Below are 23,267 nucleotides of genomic sequence, written 5' to 3' on the forward strand. Positions count from 1 at the left end.
GTCAATACTGTGTGTGAATAAATCCTGTGCCCTGTGAATGGTCAATACTGTGTGTGAACATTGCTGTGGCCTGAGAATTGTTAATACTGCGTGGAAATAATCATGTGATGTGTAAATGATTAAGACAGTGCGTTCATTAATACTGTGGCCGTATGGTGGTATATACTGTGTGTGAATAATCATGTGGACTGAGAATGGTCAATACTGTGTGGGAATAACCGTTGGGCCGAAGGATAGTCAATACTGTGTGTGTTAAATATCCTGCTGTCCGAGGATATTCAATACAGTGAGGGAATAATCCTGTGGCCTGAGAATGCTCCATACATTGTGTGAAAAATTACGTTGCCTGAGGACAGCCATACTGTGTGTGAATAATCCTGTGGCTTTAGAATAGTCAATAATGTATGGGAATAATCCTGTGGCCTGTGACTCATCAAAACTGTGTGTGAATAATCCTTTGGCCTGAGGATGGTCAATACTGTGTGGGAATAATCCTTTGGACAGTGAATGATCAATACCATGTATGCATAATGCTCTGGCTTGTGAATCGCCAATACTGCTTTTGAACAATCCTGTAATTGGAGAATTGTCACTACTGTGAGTGAATATTCCTGTAGCCTGATGATGGTCAATACAGTGTGAAAATAATCATGTGCCCTGAGGATAGTCAATAGCGTGTGTGATTACTCCTGTGGCCTGAGAATGGGCAATACTGTGTGTGAACAATCCTGTGGCCTGAGAATGGGCAATACTGTGTGAGAATAATTCTGTGGCCTGAGTATGGTCAATACTGAGTGTGAACAATCCAGTGGCTTGAGGATGGTCAATACTGGGTGCGAATATTTCTGTGACCTGTAAATGGTCAAGACAGTGTGTTCATTAATCCTGTGGCCGTATGCTGGTCAATACTATGTGTGAATAATCCTGTGGCCTGAGAATGGTCAATACAGTGTGTGAATACTCCTGTGGTCTCAGGATGTTCAATACTGTGTGTGAACAATCCTGTGGCTTGAAGATAGTTAATATTGTGTGGAAGTAATTCTGTGACCATGTAAATGGTTAAGACAGTGTGTTCATTAATCCTGTGGTTGTGTTCCAATCAATATTGTGTGTGAATAATGCTGTGGGCTGGGAATATTGAATATTGTGTGTGAATACTAGTGTGTCCTGAGGATGGTCAGTACTGTGTGCGAATAATCCAGTGGCCTGAGGATGTTCAATGCAGTGTGCGAATAATCCTGAGGTCTGAGGATTGTGAATACAGTGTGAGAGTAATCCTGTGGCCTGAGAATTGTGAATACTGTGTGTGAGTAATCCTGCGGTCTGTCTCCTGTCAATACTATGTGTAAATAATCCTGTGGCCTGAGGATGTTCAATACAGTGTGTGAATAATCCTGTGGCCTGAGGATTGTCAATATTGTGTGTGAAAAATCCATGCCCTGAGGATGGTCAATACTGTGTGTGTGAACAATCCCGTGGCTTGAGGATGGTCAATATTGTGTGGGAATAATCCTGTGATGTGTAAATGGTCAATACAGTGTGTTCATTAATCCTGTGGCCGGAGGCTGGTCAATACTATGTGTGAATAATGATGTGGTCTGAGAATTGTCAATACAATGTGGGAATAATCCTGTGACTTGCAAATGTTGAAGACAGAGTGTTCATTAATCCTGTGGCCATGTTCTAGTCAATGCTGTGTGTGAATAATCCTGTGCCCTGTGAATGGTCAATACTGTGTGGGAATAATCTGTGGCTTGTGCATGGTCAATACTGTTGTGAATAATCTTGTGGCCGGAGGCTGGTTAATACAGTATGTGAATAACCTTGTGGTCTGATGATGGTCAATACTGATAAATCCTGTGCCCTGAGGATGTTCAATATTGTGTGTGAATAACCCTGTGGCCTGTGACGGTCAATGCTGTGTGTGAATTATCCTTGGATAGTGAATGGTCAATACCACGTGTGAATAATCCTCTGACCCGTGAATGGTCAATACTGTGTGTTAATAACCCTTGGCCTGAGGATGGTCAATACTGTGTGTGAGCAATCCTGTAGCCTGAGTATGGTCAAAAATATGTGCGATTAATCCTGTTGACTAGGGTTATTCAATGCTCTGTGTGAATAATCCTGTGATGGAAATGTGTTGCTGGAAAAGCGCAGCAGGTCACGCAGCATCTAGGGAACAGGAGAATCGACGTTTCGGGCATTAGCCCTTCTTCAGGAATTAGGCATTAGCCCTTCCTGAAGAAGTGCTAATGCCCGAAACGTCAATTCTCCTGTTCCCTAGATGCTGCCTGACCTGCTGCGCTTTTCCAGCAACGCATTTCCATCTCTGATCTCCAGCATCTGCAGACCTCACTTTCTCCTGAATAATCCTGTGGTCTGTTAACAGTCTATGCTGTGTGTGAATAATGCTGTGGACTGTGAATGATGAATACTGTGTGCGAATAATCCTGCGGCACGAGGCTGGTCAATATTATTTGTGAACAATCCTGTGGCCTGAGGATGGCCAGCACTCTGTGGGAATTATCCCATGGCCTGAGGATGGTCACTTCTGTATGGGAATAATCCTTTGGTCTGAGGAAGGTCAAAACTATGTATGAATAATCCTGTGCGCAGTGAATGCTGAATACTGTGTGTGAATAACCCTTGGATGGTCTTTACTGTGTGTGAACAATCCTGTGACCTGAGGGTAGTGAGTACTGTCTGTGAATAAACCTGCAGCCTGAGGGTGATCAATACACTGTGTGAACAATCCTGTGGCCTAAGAATGGTCAAAACTGTGTATGAATGAAACTGAGACCTGTAAAGAGTCAAGACAGTGTGTTCATTAATCCTGTGGCCTAATGGTGGTCAATACTGTGTTTGAGTATTCATGTGACCTGAGAATGTTTAATTTTTTGTTAGTATCCCTGTGTACTGAGGATGGTCAATAATGTGTGTAAATAATCCTGGGAATTATGAATGCTCAATACTGTGTGGGAATAATCTTGTGGCCTGAGAATGGTCAATGCTGTGTGTGAATAATCCTGTGGCCTGATGATGGTCAATACCTTGTGAAAATAATCCTGTGGCCTGAGGATCGTCAATACTGTGTGTGAAAAATCCTGTGGCTTGAGGTAAGTCAATACTGTATATGAATAATCCTGTGCCCTGATAATGGTCAATACAGTGTGTGAATAATCCTGGTACCTGAGGATGGTCAATACTGTGTATGAATAATCCATGGCCTGAGGATGGTAAATCCTGTGTGGGAACAATCCTGTGACCTGTAAATGATCAAGACAAAGTGTTCATTAATCCTGTGGCCGTATGCTGGTCAATACTGTATCTGAATAATCGTGTTGGCTGAGAATATTGAACATTGTGTGTGAATACTCCTGTGGCTTGTGTTTAGTCAATACAGTGTGTGAATAAACCTCGGGCCTGTGAATCATCAATACTGTGTTTGACTAATCCTTGGACTGCGTATGAACAATACTATGTGTGAACAATCCTGTGGACTGTGAATGGTCAATAGTGTGTCAGAGTAATCCTGAACTTGAGGATGTTCAATACTGTGTGTGAATAATCCTGTGCCCTGTGGATTGTCAGTACTGAGTGGGAATATTCCTGTGACCTGTTAATTGGTAAAGAGAATGTGTTCATTAAACCTGTGGTCTCCAGTTGGTCAATACAGTGTGTGAATGATCTTATGGTCTTAGGATGGTCAATACTGTGTATGAATAACCCTTGACCTGAGGATGATCAATACTGTGTGAGAGTAATCCTGTGGACGGAGGATGGTGAATAATAATGGGGCCTGAGGGCAGTCAAAACTGTGTGTGAATAATGCTATGGTCTGTGAATCGTCAGTACTGTGTGTGTATAACCCTTTGCCTAAGGATGGTCAATACTGTGAGTGAATAATAATGTGGGCTGTGGATGGTTAATGCTGTGTGATAGTAATCCTGTGGCCTGTGGATGGTCAATGCTGTGAGATAATATAACTGTGGCCTGTGGATGGTCAATACTGGGTGTTAATAAACTGTGGCCTGTGGATGGTCAATGCTGGGTGTTAATAAACTGTGGCCTGTGCATGTTTGTACTGAATGGTCAAGGCAATGTGTTTATTAATCCTGTGGCCGTTTGTTCGTCAATACTGTGTGGGAATAATCCTGTGGGCTGGGAACGTTGAATATTGTGTGTGAATACTCCTGTGGCCTCTGTACTGTCAACATAGTGTGTAAATAATCCTGTGGCCTGAGGCCGGTCAATCATGTGTGTGAATAATTTTGCTACCCGAGGATTGTCAATACTGTGTGTGAATAATCCTGTGGCCTGAGAATGGTCAATACAGTGTGAGAATAATCCTGGTGCCAGTGGATGGTCAATACTGTGTAGGAAAAATCCTGTGGCTTGAGGACTGTCAATGCTGTGTGTGAATGATCCATGGCCTGTGCATGGTGACACTTTGTGTAAATTTTCCTCTTCCATGAGGATGGTCAATACTGTGTGGGAATAATCCTGTGACCTGTAAATGATCAAGACAGTGTGTTCATTAATCCTGTGGCCGTAGGCTGGTCAATACTGTGTGTGAATAATCATGTAGCCTGAGGATTGTGGATTCTATGTTGGAACAATCCTGTGACCTGCAAAAGTTGAAGACTGAGTGTTCATTAATCCTGTGGCCGTGTGCTAGTCAATACTGTGTGTGAATAATCCTGTGCCCTGTGAATGGTCAATACTGTGTGTGAACATTGCTGTGGCCTGAGAATCGTTAATACTGCGTGGAAATAATCATGTGATGTGTAAATGATTAAGACAGTGCGATCATTAATACTGTGGCCGTATGGTGGTCAATACTGTGTATGAATAATCATGTGGACTGAGAATGGTCAATACTGTGTGGGAATAACCGTTAGGCCAAAGGATAGTCAATACTGTGTGTGTTAAATATTCTGCTGTCCGAGGATATTCAATACAGTGAGGGAATAATCCTGTGGCCTGAGAATGCTCCATACATTGTGTGAAAAATTACGTTGCCTGAGGACAGCCATACTGTGTGTGAATAATCCTGTGGCTTTAGAATAGTCAATAATGTATGGGAATAATCCTGTGGCCTGTGACTCGTCAATACTGTGTGTGAATAATCCTTTGGCCTGAGGATGGTCAGTACTGTGTGGGAATAATCCTTTGGACAGTGAATGATCAATACCATGTATGCATAATGCTCTGGCCTGTGAATCGCCAATACTGTGTGTGAACAATCCTGTAATTTGAGAATTGTCACTACTGTGAGTGAAAATTCCTGTAGCCTGATGATGGCCAATACAGTGTGAAAATAATCATGTGCCCTGAGGATAGTCAATAGAGTGTGTGATTACTCCTGTGGCCTGAGAATGGGCAATACTGTGTGAGAATAATTCTGTGGTCTGAGGACGGTCAATACTGAGTGTGAACAATCCTGTGGCTTGAGGATGGTCAATACTGGGTGCGAATATTTCTGTAACCTGTAAATGGTCAAGACAGTGTGTTCATTAATCCTGTGTCCGTATGCTGGTCAATACTGTGTGTGAATAATCCTGTGACCTGAGAATGGTCAATACAGTGTGTGAATACTCCTGTGGTCTCAGGATGTTCAATACTGTGTGTGAACAATCCTGTGGCTTGAAGATAGTTAATATTGTGTGGAAGTAATTCTGTGACCATGTAAATGGTTAAGACAGTGTGTTCATTAATCCTGTGGCCGTGTTCCAATCAATACTGTGTGTGAATAATGCTGTGGGCTGGGAATATTGAATATTGTGTGTGAATACTAGTGTGTCCTGAGGATGGTCAGTACTGTGGGTGAATAATCCAGTGGCCTGAGGATGTTCAATGCAGTGTGCGAATAATCCTGAGGTCTGAGGATTGTGAATACAGTGTCTGAGTAATCCTGTGGCCTGAGAATGTTCAATACTGTGTGCAAATCATTCTGTGGCCTGAGGATTGTGAATACAGTGTCTGAGTAATCCTGTGGCCTGTGAATTGTGAATACTGTGTGTGAGTAATCCTGCGGTCTGTCTCCTGTCAATACTATGTGTAAATAATCCAGTGGCCTGAGGATGTTCAATACAGTGTGTGAATAATCCTGTGGCCTGAGGATTGTCAATATTGTGTGTGAAAAATCCATGCCTTGGGATGGTCAATACTGTGTGTGTGAACAATCCCGTGGCTTGAGGATGGTCAATACTGTGTGGGAATAATCCTGTGATGTGTAAATGGTCAAGACAGTGTGTTCATTAATCCTGTGGCCGGAGGCTAGTCAATACTTTGTGTGAATAATGATGTGGTCTGAGAATTGTCAATACAATGTGGGAATAATCCTGTGACTTGCAAATGTTGAAGACAGAGTGTTCATTAACCCTGTGCCCATGTGCTAGTCAATGCTGTGTGTGAATAAACCTGTGCCCTGTGAATGGTCAGTACTGTGTGGGAATAATCTGTGGCTTGTGCATGGTCAATACTGTTGTGAATAATCTTGTGGCCGGAGGCTGGTTAATACAGTGTGTGAATAATCTTGTGGTCTGATGATGGTCAATACTGAATAATCCTGTGCCCTGAGGATGTTCAATATTGTGTGTGAATAAACCTGTGGCCTGTGACGGTCAATGCTGTGTGTGAATTATCCTTGGACAGTCAATGGTCAATAACACGTGTGAATAATCCTCTGACCCGTGAATGGTCAATACTGTGTGTGAATAACCCTTGGCCTGAGGATGGTCAATACTGTGTGTGAGCAATCCTGTGGCCTGAGTATGGTCAAAACTATGTGCGATTAATCCTGTTCACTAGGGTTATTCAATGCTCTGTGTGAATAATGCTGTGGTCTGTTAACAGTCTATGCTGTGTGTGAATAATGCTGTGGACTGTGAATGGTGAATACTGTGTGCGAATAATCTTGCGGCACGAGGCTGGTCAATATTATTTGTGAACAATCCTGTGGCCTGAGGATGGCCAGCACTCTGTGGGAATTATCCCATGGCCTGAGGATGGTCACTTCTGTATGGGAATAATCCTTTGGTCTGAGGAAGGTCAAAACTGTGTGTGAATAATCCTGTGCACAGTGAATGCTGAATACTGTGTGTGAATAACCCTTGGATGGTCATTACTGTGTGTGAACAATCCTGTGACCTGAGGGTAGTGAGTACTGTCTGTGAATAATCCTGCAGCCTGAGGGTGATCAATACACTGTGTGTGAACAATCCTGTGGCCTGAGAATGGTCAAAACTGTGTATGAATGAAACTGAGACCTGTAAAGAGTCAAGAAAGTGTGTTCATTAATCCTGTGGCTTAATGGTGGTCAATACTGTGTTTGAATATTCCTGTGACCTGAGAATGTTTAATTTTTTTTTGAGTATCCCTGTGTACTGAGGATGGTCAATAATGTGTGTAAATAATCCTGGGAACTATGAATGCTCAATACTGTGTGGGAATAATCTTGTGGCCTGAGAATGGTCAATGCTGTGTGTGAATAATCCTGTGGCCTGATGATGGCCAATACTTTATGTGAATAATTATGTTGCATTAGGATGGTCAGTACAGTGTGTGAGTAATCCTGTGGCCTGATGATGGTCAATACCTTGTGAAAATAATCCTGTGCCTTGAGGATCGTCAATACTGTGTGTGAAAAATCCTGTGGTTTGAGTTAAGTCAATTCTGTATACGAATACTCCTGTGTCCTGATAATGGTCAATACCGTGTGTGAATAATCCTGGTACCTGAGGATGGTCAATAATGTGTGTCACTAATCCTGTGGCCTGTGAATCGTCAATACTGTGTGTAAATAATCCTCCGGCCTGTGAAGTGTCAATATGGTGTGTGAATAATCCTGTGGCATGAGGATGGTCATAACAGTGTGTTCATTACTCCTGGGTCTGTTGGCTGGTCAATACTGTGTGAATTACCCTTGGCCTGAGGATGGTCAATACTTTGTGTGAATAATCCTGTGACCTATAAACTGATAAGGCAGTATGTTCAAAAATCCTGTGGAAGTAGGCTGGTCAATACAGTGTGTGAATAATCCTGAGGCCTGAGGATGGAGAATACTTGTGTGAATAATCCTGTGGACTGTGGATTGTCAATACTGTGTTTAAATAATCCTGGGAACTATGACTGCTCAATACTGTTTATGAATACTCCTGTGGCGTGAGGTTTATGAATATTCCTGTGGCCTGAGGTTGGTCAATACTTTGAGTGAATAACCTTGTGGCTGGAGGCTGGTCAATAATATGTGAAAATAATCCTGTGGCCTGCGGAATGTCAATACTGTGTGTGAATAATCCTGTGGCAGTAGGGTGGTCTATACTATATGTGAATAATTCTTTGCGTGGGGATGGTCAATATTGCGTGTGAATAATCCTGTTGCCTGAGGATGTTCAGTAATGTGTGCCACTAATCCGGTGGCTTGAGGATATTCAATACAGTGTGTGAATAATCCTTTGGACAGTGAATGGTCAGTTCCATGTGTGATTAATCCAGTGGCCTGAGGATGGTCAATACAGTGTGTAAATAATCCTTTGGACAGTGAATGGTCAGTTACATGTGTGATTAATCCTGTTGCCTGAGGTTGTTCAATACTGTGTGTGTGAATAATGCTGTGGCCTGAGGATGGTCAATACTGCGTGTGAATAATCCTGTGGCCTGAGGATGGTCAATACTGCATGTCAATAATCCTGTTGCCTGAGTTGATTAATACTCTGTGAACTACCCCTGTTGCCTGAGGATGTTCAGTAATGTGTGCCACTAATCCGGTGGCTTGAGGATATTCAATACAGTGTGAGAATAATCCTTTGGACAGTGATTGGTCAATACCATGTGTGATTAATCCTGTAGCCCGATGATTGTCAATACCATGTGAAAATAATCTTGTGGCTTGAGGATGGTCAATACCGTGTGTGAATAATTGTGTTGCGTCAGGATGGTCAGTACTGTGTGAGAATAATCCCGTTGCCTGAGGATGGTCAATAAAGTGTGTCACTAAACCTATAGAATACTGAGGGCGAATAATGCTGCAGTCTAAGGATGGAGAATACTTGTGGGAATAATTCTGTGGACTGTGGATTGTCAATACCGTGTTTAAATAATCCTGTTGCCTGAGGATGGTCAATACTGCGTGTGACTAATCCTGTTGCCTGAGTTGATGAATGCTCTGTGAACTACTCCTGTGGCCTGAGGTTGGTCAATACTGTGAGTGAATAATCTTGTGGCTGGAGGCTGGTCAATAATGTGTGAAAATAATCCTGTGGCCTGCGGGCTGTCAACACTGTGTGTGAATAATCCTGTGGCATTAGGGTGGTCTATACTGTGTGTGAATAATTCTTTGCGTGAGGATGGTCAATATTGCGTGTGAATAATCCTGTTGCCTGAGGATGTTCAATAATGTGTGCCACTAATCCGGTGACTTGAGATGGTCAATACTGTGTGTGAATAATCCTTTGGACAGTGAATGGTCAGTTCCACGTGTGAATAATCCTGTGGCATTAGGGTGGTCTATACTGTGTGTGAATAATTCTTTGCGTGAGGATGGTCAATATTGCGTGTGAATAATCCTGTTGCCTGAGGATGTTCAATAATGTGTGCCACTAATCCGGTGACTTGAGATGGTCAATACTGTGTGTGAATAATCCTTTGGACAGTGAATGGTCAGTTCCACGTGTGAATAATCCTGTGGCTTGAGGATGATCAAATCTATGTGTGATTAATCCTGTTGCCTGAGGTTGTTCAATCCTGTGTGAGAATAATCTTGTTACCTGTGAATTGTCAATACTGTGAGTGAATAATCCTGTGGTCTACGGATGGTCAATACTGTGTGAGAGTAATCCTGTGGACTGAGGATGGTCAACATGATGTGTAATTATTCCTTTGTACTGTGAATGGTCAACACGATGTGTGAATAATTCTGAGACCTGAGGATGTAGAATACTGTGTGTGAATAATCCTGTGGCCTGTGAATGTCAATACTGTGGGCTGATGGTGGTCAATAACATGTGAAAGTAATCCTCTGGCTTGAGAATGGTCAATACCCTGTGTGCATAACCCTTGGCCTGTGGATGGTCAATAATGTGTGTGAATAATCCTGTGGCCTGAGGATGGTCAATACAGTGTGTGAATAATCCTGTGCCTTTAAAGTGACAAGGCAGTGGATTCAAAAATCCTTTGGCCGTAGACTGGTCAATACAGTGTGTGAATAATTCTGAGGCCTGAGGATGTACAATACTGTGTGCGAATAATCCTGTGGCCTGTGAATGTCAATACTGTGTGTGAATTATCCTTGGACAGTGAATGGTCAATACCATGTGTGAATAATCCTCTGGCCTGTGAATCATCAATACTGTGTGAGAATAACTCTTGGCCTGAGGATGGTCAATACTGTGTGTGAATAATCCTGTGCACTGTGACTGCTCAATACTCTGTGTAAATAAACCTGTGGCCTGAGAGTAGTCATTAAAGTCTGGGAATAATCCAGTGGCCTAAGGATAGTCAATAATGTGTGTGAATAAGGCTGTGGTCTGTGAATGGTCAATACTGTGTGTTAATAATCTGTGGCCTGTGGATGGTCAATAATGTTGTGAATAATCTTGTGGCCGGAGGCTGGTTAATACAGTGTGTGAATAATCTTGTGGTCTGATGATGGTCAATACCGTGAATAATCCTGTGCCCTGAGGATATTCAATATTGTGTGTGAATAAACCTGTGGCCTGTGACAGTCAATGCTGTGTGTGAATTATCCTTAGACAGTGAATGGTCAATACCATGTGTGAATAATCCTCTGGCCTGTGAACCGTCAATACTGTGTGCAAATAACCCTTGGCCTGAGGGTGGTCAAAACTGTGTGCGAATAATCCTGTGGCCTGTGAACCGTCAATACTGTTTGTTAATAATAGTGTGGCCTGTGGATGGACTATACAAAGTGTTGAATAATCCTGTGCACTGTGAATGCTCAATACTGTGTGTGAATAGTCCTGTGGCCTGACGATCAATATAGTGTGTGAAATATCCTGTGGCCTAAGGATAGTGAGTACTGTTTGTGAATAATGCTGTGACCTGTAAGTGGTCAAAACAGTGTGTGACTAATCCTCTGGCATGTGAATCATTAGTACTGTGTGTGAATAACCCTTGGCCTGAGGATGATCAAAACTGTGTGTGGGTAATCCTGTAGCCTATGGATGATCAATACGATGTGATTAATCCTGTTGCCTGAGGTTGTTCAATCCTGCGTGAGAATAATCCTGTTATCTGTGAATGGTCAATGCTTGTGTGAATAATCCTGTGGGCTGTGAATGGTCAATACTGTGAGTGAATAATCCTGTGGTCTTCGGATGGTCAGTACTGTATGTGAGTAATCCTGTGGACTGAGGATGGTCAACATGATGTGCAATTAATCCTTTGGACTGTCAATGGTCAATACTGTGTGTGAATAATTCTGTAGCCTGAGGATAGTCAATACTGTGTGTGAATAATAGTCCGGATTGATGATGGTCAATGATCTGTGTGAAAAACCCTGTAGCCTGTGAATCGTCAACACTGTGTGTGAATAAACCTTTGCCTAGGGATGGTCAATACTGTGTGTGAATAATTCTGTGTACTGTGACCGCTCAATATTCTGCGTGAATAAACATGTGGCCTGAGTGTAGTCAATACTGTGTGGGAATAATCCTGTAGCCTGAGGATAGTCAATACTGTGTGTGAATAATCGTCCGGAATGATGATGGTCAATACTGTGTGTGAATAATCCTGTAGCCTGTGAATCGTCAACACTGTGTGTGAATAAACCTTTCCCTAGGGATGGTCAATACTGTGTGTGAATAATTCTGTGTACTGTGACCGCTCAATACTCTGCGTGAATAAACATGTGGCCTGAGTGTAGTCAATACTGTGTGGGAATAATCCCATGGCCTGAGGATAGTCAATTCTGTGCGGGAATAAGTCTGTGGCCATTGGTCACTACTGTGTGTTAATAATCTGTGGCCGGTGCATAGTCAATACTGTTTGTTAATAAAACTGCATCCTGTGAATGGTCAATACTGTGTGTGAATAATCCTGTGTCCTGAGGGTAGTCAATACTGTGTGTGAGTAATCCTGTGACCTGTAAATGTTCAAGACAGTGTGTTCAAAAATCCTGTGGCCATAGGCTGGTCAATACAGTGTGTGAGAAATCCTGTGACCCGAGGATGGTCAATATTGTGTGTGGATAATCCTGTTGCTTGAGGATGTTCAATAATGTGTGTGACTTATCCGGTGGCCTGATGATGGTCAATGCTGTGTGGTAATAAGACTGTGCCCTGAAAATAGTCAATACTGTGTAGGAATAATCCTGTACCTTGAGGATATTCAATACTGTGTGTGGATACTCCTGTGGCCTGAGGATGGTCAATGCAGTGTGTGAATAATCCTGTTGCCTGAGGATTGTCAATACTGTGTGTGAACAATCCTGTGGCTTGAAGATAGTTGATATTGTGTGGAAGTAATTCTGTGACCATGTAAATCTGTGTTCATTAATCCTGTGGCCGTGTTCCAATCAATACTGTGTGTGAATAATGCTGTGAGCTGGGAATATTGAATATTGTGTGTGAATACTAGTGTGTCCTGAGGATGGTCAGTACTGTGTGTGAATAATCCAGTGGCCTGAGGATGTTCAATACTGTGTGCGAATTATCCTGAGGTCTGAGGATTGTGAATTCAGTGTCTGAGTAATCCTGTGGCCTGTGAATTGTGAATACTGTGTGTGAGTAATCCTGCGGTCTGTATACTGTCAATACTATGTGTAAATAATCCAGTGGCCTGAGGATGTTCAATACAGTGTGTGAATAATCCTGTGGCCTGAGGATTGTCAATATTGTGTGTGAAAAATCCATGGCCTGAGGATAGTCAATACTGTGTGTGTGAACAATCCCTTGGCTTGAGGATGGTCAATACTGTGTGGGAATAATCCTGTGACCTGTAAATGGTCAAGACAGTGTGTTCATTAATCCTTTGGCCGGAGGCTGGTCAATACTATGTGTGAATAATGATTTGGTCTGAGAATTGTCAATACAATGTGGGAATAATCCTGTGACTTGCAAATGTTGAAGAAAGAGTGTTCATTAATCCTGTGGCCATGTGCTAGTCAATGCTGTGTGTGAATACTCCTGTGGACTGAGAATGGTCAATACTGTGTGTGAATATTGCTGTGGCCTGAGAATCGTCAATACTGCGTGGAAATAATCCTGTGACGTGTAAATGATCAAGACAGTGTGTTCATTAATGATTTGGCCGAAGGATAGTCAATACTGTGTGAATTACATATGCTGCTGCCCGAGGGTGTTCAATACAGTGAGTGAATAATCCTGTGGCCTGAGAATGGTCAATACAGTGTGTGAATAATCCTGTGGCCTGAGAATGATCAATGCTGTGTGGGAATAATCCTGTGGCCTGAGAATGGTCATTCATGTATGTGAATAATCCTGTGGCCTGAGAATGATCAATGCTGTGTGGGAATAATCCTGTGGCCTGAGGATGTTCAATACCTTGTGTGAATAATCCTGTGGCCTGAGTGTGGTCATATTCTGTTTGGGGAAAATCCTGTTGACTGAGGACGGTCAATACTGTGTGTATAATCCTGTGGCCTGTGAATGGTCAAGACTCTGTGGGAATCATCCTGTGGCCTGAGGTTGGTCAATACGGTGTGTGAATAGTCCTCTGGCCGAAGAATGGTCAATAGTATGTGTGAAAAATGCTGTGCACTGTGAAAGGTCAATACTTTGTGTGAGTAATCCTGTGGACGGAGAATGGTCAATACCATGTGTGAATTAACCTGTGGCCTGAGAATTGTGAATACAGTGTGTGAATAATCCTGTGCACTGTGAATGCTCAATAAAGTGTGTGAATAATCCTATGGCCTGTGAATCGTAAATAGTGTGTGTGAATAACCCTTGGCCTAAGGATGGTCAATACTGTGTGTGAATAATTCTTTGGACTGTGAATGGTCAATACACTGTGTGAATAATGCTGTGGCCTATGAATCATCAATATTGTGTGTGAATAATCCTATGGCCTGAGGATGGTCAATACTGTGTAGGAATAATCCTGTGGTTTGAGGATTGTCAATACTGTGTGTGAATAATCCATGGCCTGAGGATAGTCAATACTATGTGTAAATAATCCTGTTCCTTGAGGATGGTCAATACTGTGTGGGAATAATCCTGTGACCTGTAAATGGTCGAGACAGTGTGTTCATTAATTCTGTGGCCGTAGGCTGGTCAATACTGAGTGTGAATAATCCTGTTGCATGAGGATTGTCAATACCATGTGGGAACAATCCTGTGACCTGCAAATGTTGAAAACAGAGTGTTCATTAATCCTGTGGCCGTATGCTGGTCAATACGTGTGGGAATAATCCTGTGCTCTTTGAATGGTCAATACTGTGTGTGAATATTGCTGTGGCCCGAGACGCGTCAATCCTGCATGGAAATAATCCTGTGACGTGTAAATGATCAAGACAGTGTGTTCATTAATGCTGTGGCCGTATGGTGGTCAATACTGTGTGTGAATAATCCTGTGGACTGAGCATGGTCAATAAGTATGGGAATAACCGTTGGGCCGAAGGACAGTCAATACTGTGTGTGTTAAATGTCCTGCTGCCTGAGGATGTTCAATTCAGTGAGTGAATAATCCTGTGGCCTGAGGATGGTCAATACAGTGTGTTAAAACTGATGTTGCCTGAGGACGCTCCATACTGTGTGCTGAAAATCCTGTGGAATGTGACTGGTCAATACTGTGTATTAATAATCTATGGCCTGTGCATGTTCAATACTATTTGTCAATAAAACTGTGGCCTGTGCATGTTCAGTACTGTTTGTACTGAATGGTCAAGGCAATGTGTTTATTAATCCTGTGGCCGTATGTTGGTCAATACTGTGTGTGAATAATCCTGTGGGCTGAGAATGTTGAATATTGTGTGTGAATACCCCTGTGGCCTCTGTAATGTCAACACAGTGTGTAATTAATCCTGTGGCCTGAGGCTGGTCAATAATGTGTGTGAATAATTTTGCTACCCGAGGATTGTCAATCCTGTGTGAAAATAATCCTGTGGACTGAGAATGGTCAATACTGTGTGTGAATAATCCTGTGGCCTGAAGTTGATCAATACTGTGTGTGAAAATAAGCCTGTGGCCTGCGGTTGGTCAATACTGTGTGTGAAAAATGCTGTGGACGTGAATGGTCAATACTGTGTGTGAGTAATCCTGTGGCCTGACGAGGGTCAATACTGTGTGTGAATAATGCTGTGCACTGTGAATGCTCAATACAGTGTGTAAATAATCCTGTGGACTGAGGGCAGTCAATACTGTGTGTGAATAACCCTTGGCCTAAGGATGGTCAATACTATGTGCGAATAGCCTTTTGCCTCAGGATGGGCAATACTGTGTGTGAATAATGATGTGGCCTGTGGATGGTCAATGCTGTGTGATAATAATCATGTGGGCTGTGGATGGTCAATACTATGTGTTAAAAATCTGTGGCCTGTGCATGGTCAATATTGTTTGCAAATAATACTGTGTCCTGAGGATGGTCAATACTGTGCGTGAATAACCCTTGGCCTGAGGATGGTCAATACAGTGTGTGAACAATCGTGTTGCCTGAGGTTGTTCAATACCATTTATTAATAATCCTGTGGCCTGAGAATGGTCAATATAGTGTGAGAATAATCCTGTTGCCTAAGGATGATCAATACTGTGTAGGAAACATCCTGTGGCTTGAGGATTGTCAAGACGTTGTGTGGATAATTCATGGCCTGAGGATGGTCAATACTGTGTGTACATAATCCTGTGACTTCAGGAGGGTCAATACTATGTGGGAATAATCCTGTGACCTGTAAATGTTGAAGACAGAGTATTCATTAATCCTGTGGCCATGTGCTAGTCAATGCTGTGTGTGAATAAACCTGTGCCCTGTGAATGGTCAATACTGTGTGTGAGTATTGCTGTGGCTGTTTGAATCATCAATATTGTGTGGGAATAATCCTGTGACGTGTAAATGAACAAGACAGTGTGTGCATTAATCCTGTGACCGTATGCTGATCAATACTGTATCTGAATAATCCTATATGAGAATATTGAACATTGTGTGTGAATACTCCTGTGGCTTGTGTTTAGTCAATACAGTGTGTGAATAAACCTGTGGCCTGTGAATCATCAATACTGTGTTTGACTAATCCTTGGACTGCGTATGAACAATACTATGTGTGAACAATCCTGTGGACTGTGAATGGTCAATAGTGTGTCAGAGTAATCCTGAACTTGAGGATGTTCAATACTGTGTGTGAATAATCCTGTGCCCTGTGGATTGTCAGTACTGAGTGGGAATATTCCTGTGACCTGTTAATTGGTAAAGAGAATGTGTTCATTAAACCTGTGGTCTCCGGTTGGTCAATACAGTGTGTGAATGATCTTATGGTCTTAGGATGGTCAATACTGTGTATGAATAACCCTTGACCTGAGGATGATCAATACTGTGTGAGAGTAATCCTGTGGACGGAGGATGGTGAATAATAATGGGGCCTGAGGGCAGTCAAAACTGTGTGTGAATAATGCTATGGTCTGTGAATCGTCAGTGTGTGTATAACCCTTTGCCGAAGGATGGTCAATACTGTGAGTGAATAATAATGTGGGCTGTGGATGGTTAATGCTGTGTGATAGTAATCCTGTGGCCTGTGGATGGTCAATACTGTGTGTTAATAATCCTGTGGCCTGTGGATGGTCAATACTGTGTAGGAATAATCCTGCGGCCTGAGAATGGTCAATACTGTGTGGGAATAATCCTGTGGCCTGAGAATGGTCAATACAGTGTGTGAATACTCCTGTGGTCTCAGGATGTTCAATACTGTGTGTGAACAATCCTGTTTCTTGAAGATAGTTAATATTGTGTGGAAGTAATTCTGTGACCATGTAAATGGTTAAGACAGTGTGTTCATTAATCCTGTGGCTGTGTTCCAATCAATACTGTGTGTGAATAATGCTGTGGGCTGGGAATATTGAATATTGTGTGTGAATACTAGTGTGTCCTGAGGATGGTCAGTAATGTGTGTGAATAATCCTGTGGCCTGAGGATGTTCAATGCAGTGTGCGAATAATCCTGAGGTCTGAGGATTGTGAATACAGTGTGTGAATAATCCTGTGGCCTGAGAATGTTCAATACTGTGTGCGAATTATCCTGTGGCCTGAGAATTGTGAATACAGTGTCTGAGTAATCCTGTGGCCTGTGAATTGTGAATACTGTGTGTGAGTAATCCTGCAGTCTGTATACTGTCAATACTATGTGTAAATAATCCAGTGGCCTGAGGATGTTCAATACAGTGTGTGAATAATCTTGTGGCCTGAGGATTGTCAATATTGTGTGTGAAAAATCCATGGCCTGAGGATGGTCAATACTGTGTGTGTGAACAATCCCGTGGCTTGAGGATGGTCAATACTGTGTGGGAATAATCCTGTGACCTGTAAATGGTCAAGACAGTGTGTTCATTAATCCTTTGGCCGGAGGCTGGTCAATACTATGTGTGAATAATGATGTGGTCTAAGAATTGTCAATACAACGTGGGAATAATCCTGTGACTTGCAAATGTTGAAGACAGAGTGTTCATTAATCCTGTGGCCATGTGCTTGTCAATGCTGTGTGTGAATAATCCTGTGCCCTGTGAATGGTCAATACTGTGTGGGAATAATCTGTGGCTTATGCATGGTCAATACTGTTGTGAATAATCTTGTGGCCGGAGGCTGGTTAATACAGTGTGTGAATAATCTTGTGGTCTGATGATGGTCAATACTGAATAATCCTGTGCCCTGAGGATGTTCAATATTGTGTGTGAATAAACCTGTGGCCTGTGACGGTCAATGCTGTGTGTGAATTATCCTTTCTCCCCTGTACATTAGCTGTGGTTTTGGATTCATGCTCCAGCAGTTATACCACTCGGCCATCACTTCACCTGCTCGATGGTTGCCCATCCCTGAACACTGACACCAGTGCATCATGAAGCTAAACCCGTTCTTCCAACACAGTTGTTTGATCTTGATAACTTGCTGCACTCTGGTGATATCACTCAGTCTCTCTCCATGTGGTATCCCTCACTGTGTGGGTCTAATTGCTGCCTCTGTCAGTGTCTCTCGCTCAGGATCTCCAGATACTGAGCCAACAGAATTCTCCACTCCAGAGAGACGCAGCAGCACAGGCCAGGGATGGAAACTGAGATTTTCCAGATCTCTGTGTGATACAGTGCCATTTTCCATGTGTAACCCTCACAGCATTAGTCTAATTTCCCATTCTGTCTATCTGTCTGTCTCCTACACATACTCAGGAAGGTCCTGACTCAATAGACTTCCCAACTGCTGGGTGTCTCGTCAATCATCACATTGAAGATGGTTGGTCAGCCAGAGAGACAAAGAGCAGGGGGATCTGGAGCCTTCAATAAATCCTGGAGTGAGGTAAGATTACTCACAGTGCACAGGGCAGAGAGCAATGAGAGGGCTCCAAACATCAGCTAACAGGACATGACATAGATACAGTGCTGGAGGGGGAGCACAATACAGACATACCCCAGGCTCAATCACTGCCCATAATGTAAGGTCTGTTGTACTAAGACTAACTACACTGCAACACTGAATCTTTGTCATATCTTGGTGACCAATGTCTTCAATAATTTTTTAAATCCTATAACAGTTGCTATCTTTGTAACCTCCTCCCTTCCTTATAGTCACTTCATTAATTTGAAACGTACTGCATTCCAGCCTACCATCCCTATCGCTGTAGCTTGCTTCAGTTACTACAACATGCCTTATCTCAGTACTCTCCTCCTCTTTAACTGGATACAGAGTCATGTAGCACGGAAACAGAACCTTCACTCCAACTCATCAATGCTGACCATAATTCTTATACTAAACGTGTCACATATGCCTGTGTTTGGCCCTTATCTCTTCAAACCTTCTCCTCTCCATGTATCTCCCCAAATGTCTTTTCCATTGCTGTGGTTCTGTTCACCGAGCTGGAAGTTTTTGTTGCAAACGTTTCGTCCCCTGGCTAGGCGGCATCATCAGTGCTTAGGAGCCTCCTGCGAAGCGCTTCTTTGATGTTTCCTCCGGTGTTTATAGTGGTCTGTCCCTGCCGCTTCCGGTTGTCAGTTTCAGCTGTCCACTGTAGTGGTTGGTATATTGGGTCCAGGTCGATGTGTTTGTTGATGGAGTTTGTGGATGAATGCCATGCCTCTAGGAATTCCCTGACTGTTCTCTGTCTGGTTTGCCCTATGATAGTAGTGTTGTCCCAGTCGAATTCATATTGCTTGTTGTCTGCGTGTGTGGCTACTAAGGATAGCTGGTCGTGTCGTTTCGTGGCTAGTTGATGTTCATGTATGCGGATTGTTAGCTGTCTTCCTGTTTGTCCTATATAGTGTTTAGTGCAGTCCTTGCATGGTATTTTGTACACTACATTCATCTTGCTCATGTTGGGTATCGGGTCCTTCGTTTTGGTGAGTTGTTGTCTGAGCGTGGCTGTTGGTTTGTGTGCCGTTATGAGTCCTAGGCGTCGCAGTAGTCTGGCTGTCAGTTCCGAGATTCACTATAAGGGTACACAGGAAAGCCACACACACAGACCAAGTCCTAAACTATGAAAGTAACCACCCCAACACACACAAACGAAGCTGCATCAGGACACTATTCAAAAGGGCCACAACACACTGCAGTACACCAGAACTGCAAAAAGAATACAATGTGTTCGCCAAAAACGGATACCCGCGCAACTTCATCAACAGATGCCTAAGAGAAAGACCACGGAATGAGGACATACCACAACCAAAAGGACTAGCCATCCTCAGGCCAAGGGTTAGGCCACTTTTTGAACAGAAACAATCATTGCTGAGCGTTATGAAATATCTATTTAAGTGTCTGACCCTATATTTTACATCCCGCTTTAGGTTAGATGTAAGACAAAAATCTGCAATTAAAATGTTTGATTCTTTTCAATCTTTCAAGAAGATCTTCTCCATGTGGCCGAACACATGATCAGCCAAGAGTGACTCCATTCTCCCAGGTTCCCTGTGTCTCTGATATTTCTGTTTGATGATGCCACATTCCAGTGGGAAACCTCTGATATGGCTTCGATTTCCCTCAAATTAGAAATCCTCCCCCCCCCCCCCCCCCCAACTCTGGTGGACAGGACGTTCATCTGTGACGGACCCACCTCCTGTGCTTATACCCTCACCCCTTCGCCTCCTTTCCAGAACAATGATGGAGATTCCCTTGTCCTCACTTTCCACTGCACTCACTTCCACATTCACACAATCATCCCTGCCACTTCCACCACCTCCTGCAGGACAGCACCATCAAACACATCGTCCCCTCTCATCCCCTGTCAGCATTCTTAAACACAGGTAAGGTGCCGGAGGGCTGGAAGGTTGCTCATGTTGTACCCCTGTACAAGAAGGGTAGTAAGGATATTCCAGGTAACTACAGACCAGTGAGCCTGACGTCAGTGATGGGAAAGTTGCTGGAGAAGATCTGAGGGTTAGGATCTATTTATATTTAGAAAAGAATGATCTTATCAGTGATGATTTTGTGCAGGGGAGATCATGCCTTACCAACTTAATAGAGTTCTTCGAGGATGTGACCAAGTTGATAGATGAAGGAAGGGCTGTTGATGTCATATACATGGACTTTAGTAAGGTGGTTGATAAGGTTCCCCATTATAGACTAAAGGAGAAAGTGAAGTCACATGGTGTGCAGGGTGTTCTAGCTAGGTGGATAAAGAACTGGTTGAGCAACAGGAGACAGAGAGTAGTAGTTGAAGGGAGTTTCTCGAAATGGAGAAAGGTGACCAGTGGTGTTCCACAGGGGTCAGTGTTGGGGCCACTGTTGTTTGTAATGATCTGGAAGAGGGCACTGTTGGTATGATCAGCAAGTTTGCAGATGACATGAAGATTGGTGGAGTAGCAGAAAGCATAAGGGACTGTCAAAGAATACAGGAGGGTATAGATTGACTGGAGAGTAGGGTGGAAAAGTGGCAGATGGACCTCAATCCAGACAAATGTGACGTGATGCATTTAGGCAAGTCTAATTCTAGAGCGAATTATACAATGAACGGAAGAGCCTTGTGATAAGTTGATGGGCAGAGAGATCGGGGAGTTCAGGTCCATTGTACCCTGAAGGTTGCTGCACAGGTGCGTTCTGTCCTTGATACGGTTGAAGGGGTGCGGTCTGAGAGCAGAAGTGCGGGATGTGGACGAGATGCATTGGAGGGCATCTTTAACCATGTGGGAAGGGAAATTGCTGTCTCTAAAGAAGGAGGCCATCTGGTGTGTTCTGTAGTGGAACTGGTCCTCCTGTGAGCAGATACGGCGGAGGCGGAGGAATTGGGAATACGGGATGGCATTTTTGCAAGAGGTAGGGTGGGAAGAGGTGTAATCCAGGTAGCTGTGGGAGTCGGTGGTGGAACTGGTCCTTCTGGGAGCAGATATGACGGAGGTGGAGGAATTGGGGTGGCAAGTCATGTTAAAATTGTACAAGACATTGGTTCAGCCACATTTAGAATACTGTGTACAGTTCTAGTCGCCACATTACCAAAAGGATGTGGACGCTTTCGAGAGGTTGCAGAGAAGGTTTACAAGGATGTTGCACAGTATGGAAGGTGCGAGCTATGAAGAGAGGTTGAGTAGGTTCGGTTTGTTTTCATTAGGAAAAAGGAGATTGAGGGGGGAACTGATTGAGATTTACAAATTCGTGAAGGGTATCGACAGGGTGGACAGAGACAAGCTTTTTCCCAGGGTGAAGGATTCAATAACAAGAGGTCACGCTTTGAAGGTGAAAGGTGAAATGTTTAAAGGGGATACACGCGGCAAGTACCTCACACAGAGGGTGGTGGGTGCCTGAAACGCGTTGCTAGCAGAGGTGGTAGAGACAGGCACGGTAGATTCATTTAAGATGCGTCTGGACAGATGCATGAGTAGGTGGGGAGCAGAGGGATACAGATGCTTCGGAATTGAGCAACTGGTTTAGACAGTACATTTGGATTGGCTGAGGCTTGGAGGGCTGACGGGCTTGTTCCTGGACTGTAAATTTTCTTTGTTCTTTGTTCTTTTTCACAAGGACCAAGGACGTTATTGGAAGGGAAAAGATTCAGATGAACATGTTAAAGGACTTTGTGTGATATGATAAATTGGAGGTGTGACACGACGAAGGGACCCTCAGGAGAATGAAGATATTAAAATTGAATTGTTCCTCCATCAGAAACCAGAGTAGGTCACTGAGTACAGGGATGATGGGTGAAAGGGTCTCGGTGTGAACTGGGGGACAGGAAACAGAATGTATTACAGATATTGCAGCTCAGACTGGCCATTCATGTGGTGCTGTCGACCACAACAGCACCAGATTCAGGTTTAACCACAGTCTGTAACTTTCCTCCCAGGATTATCCCTCCATCTACCATTGCCATCAATCCAGGGTTCAGTGAAGAGTGTGGGTGAATATGCCAGGGTCAAAACCATGTCTACTGAAAACTGATGGCAACCCCATTAAAGCTACTGCACTTGGCTGCTTGCATTCCAAGCAGCAGGACTAACATCTGATAGAGAAGGTTTAGATTAGATTAGATTACCTACTGTGGAAACAGGCCCTTCGGCTCAACAAGTCCACACCGACCCGCCGAAGCGCAACCCACCCATACCCCTACATTTACCCCTTTAACCTAACACTACGGGAAATTTAGCATGGCCAATTCACCTGACCCGCACATTTTTGGATTGTGGGAGGAAACCGGAGCACCCGGAGGAAACCCATGCAGACACGGGGAGAATGTGCAAACTCCACACAGTCAGTCGCCTGAGTCGGGAATTGAACCCGGGTCTCTGGCGCTGTGAAGCATCAGTGCTAACCACTGTGCCACCGTGCCACCCAGGTGAAATAATCCCAATACCAATTGACCAATGATCATGTCCCATCCCGTCATAAATAGTGATAGACTATTTGTGATCTCAAGAAATAGTGATCGACAGTTAAACAACACACTGGAGGAGAGGGCTGCACAAACATCCCCATCCTGAATAACGGAACAGCCCTGTACATCAGTGTAAAAGACTAGGATGCAGTATATGCACCATCCTCAGCCAAAACTATTGAATGGGTGATTCATCTCTCCCTTTTCATGATATTTTGAAGTCAGTTAAGAGTCACTCATATTGTCGAACATCGCCTCTATGCACTTTTCCCAGACAATGTACATATCTCTTAATG

At 43.5% G+C, this 23,267-nt stretch overlaps 1 long non-coding RNA gene across 1 annotated transcript in view; it reads left to right on the forward strand.

Annotated features, from left to right (window-relative positions):
- Positions 1 to 22,258, forward strand: part of LOC148136025 (uncharacterized) — a 34,701-nt gene extending 12,443 nt beyond the window's left edge. Inside the window, exons 3-4 of the long non-coding RNA XR_015754773.1 lie at positions 18,350 to 18,476; positions 22,125 to 22,258. This is a non-coding gene — a long non-coding RNA (uncharacterized LOC148136025). The remainder of the gene's footprint in view (positions 1 to 18,349; positions 18,477 to 22,124) is intronic.
- The last annotated feature ends 1,009 nt before the right edge of the window (positions 22,259 to 23,267 follow it).

This window comes from Chiloscyllium plagiosum, unplaced genomic scaffold, assembly GCF_037043375.1.
Source record: "Chiloscyllium plagiosum isolate Xiang-an unplaced genomic scaffold, Cpla_swu_hap1 HiC_scaffold_47, whole genome shotgun sequence".
Classification (NCBI taxonomy): Eukaryota; Metazoa; Chordata; class Chondrichthyes; order Orectolobiformes; family Hemiscylliidae; genus Chiloscyllium; species Chiloscyllium plagiosum.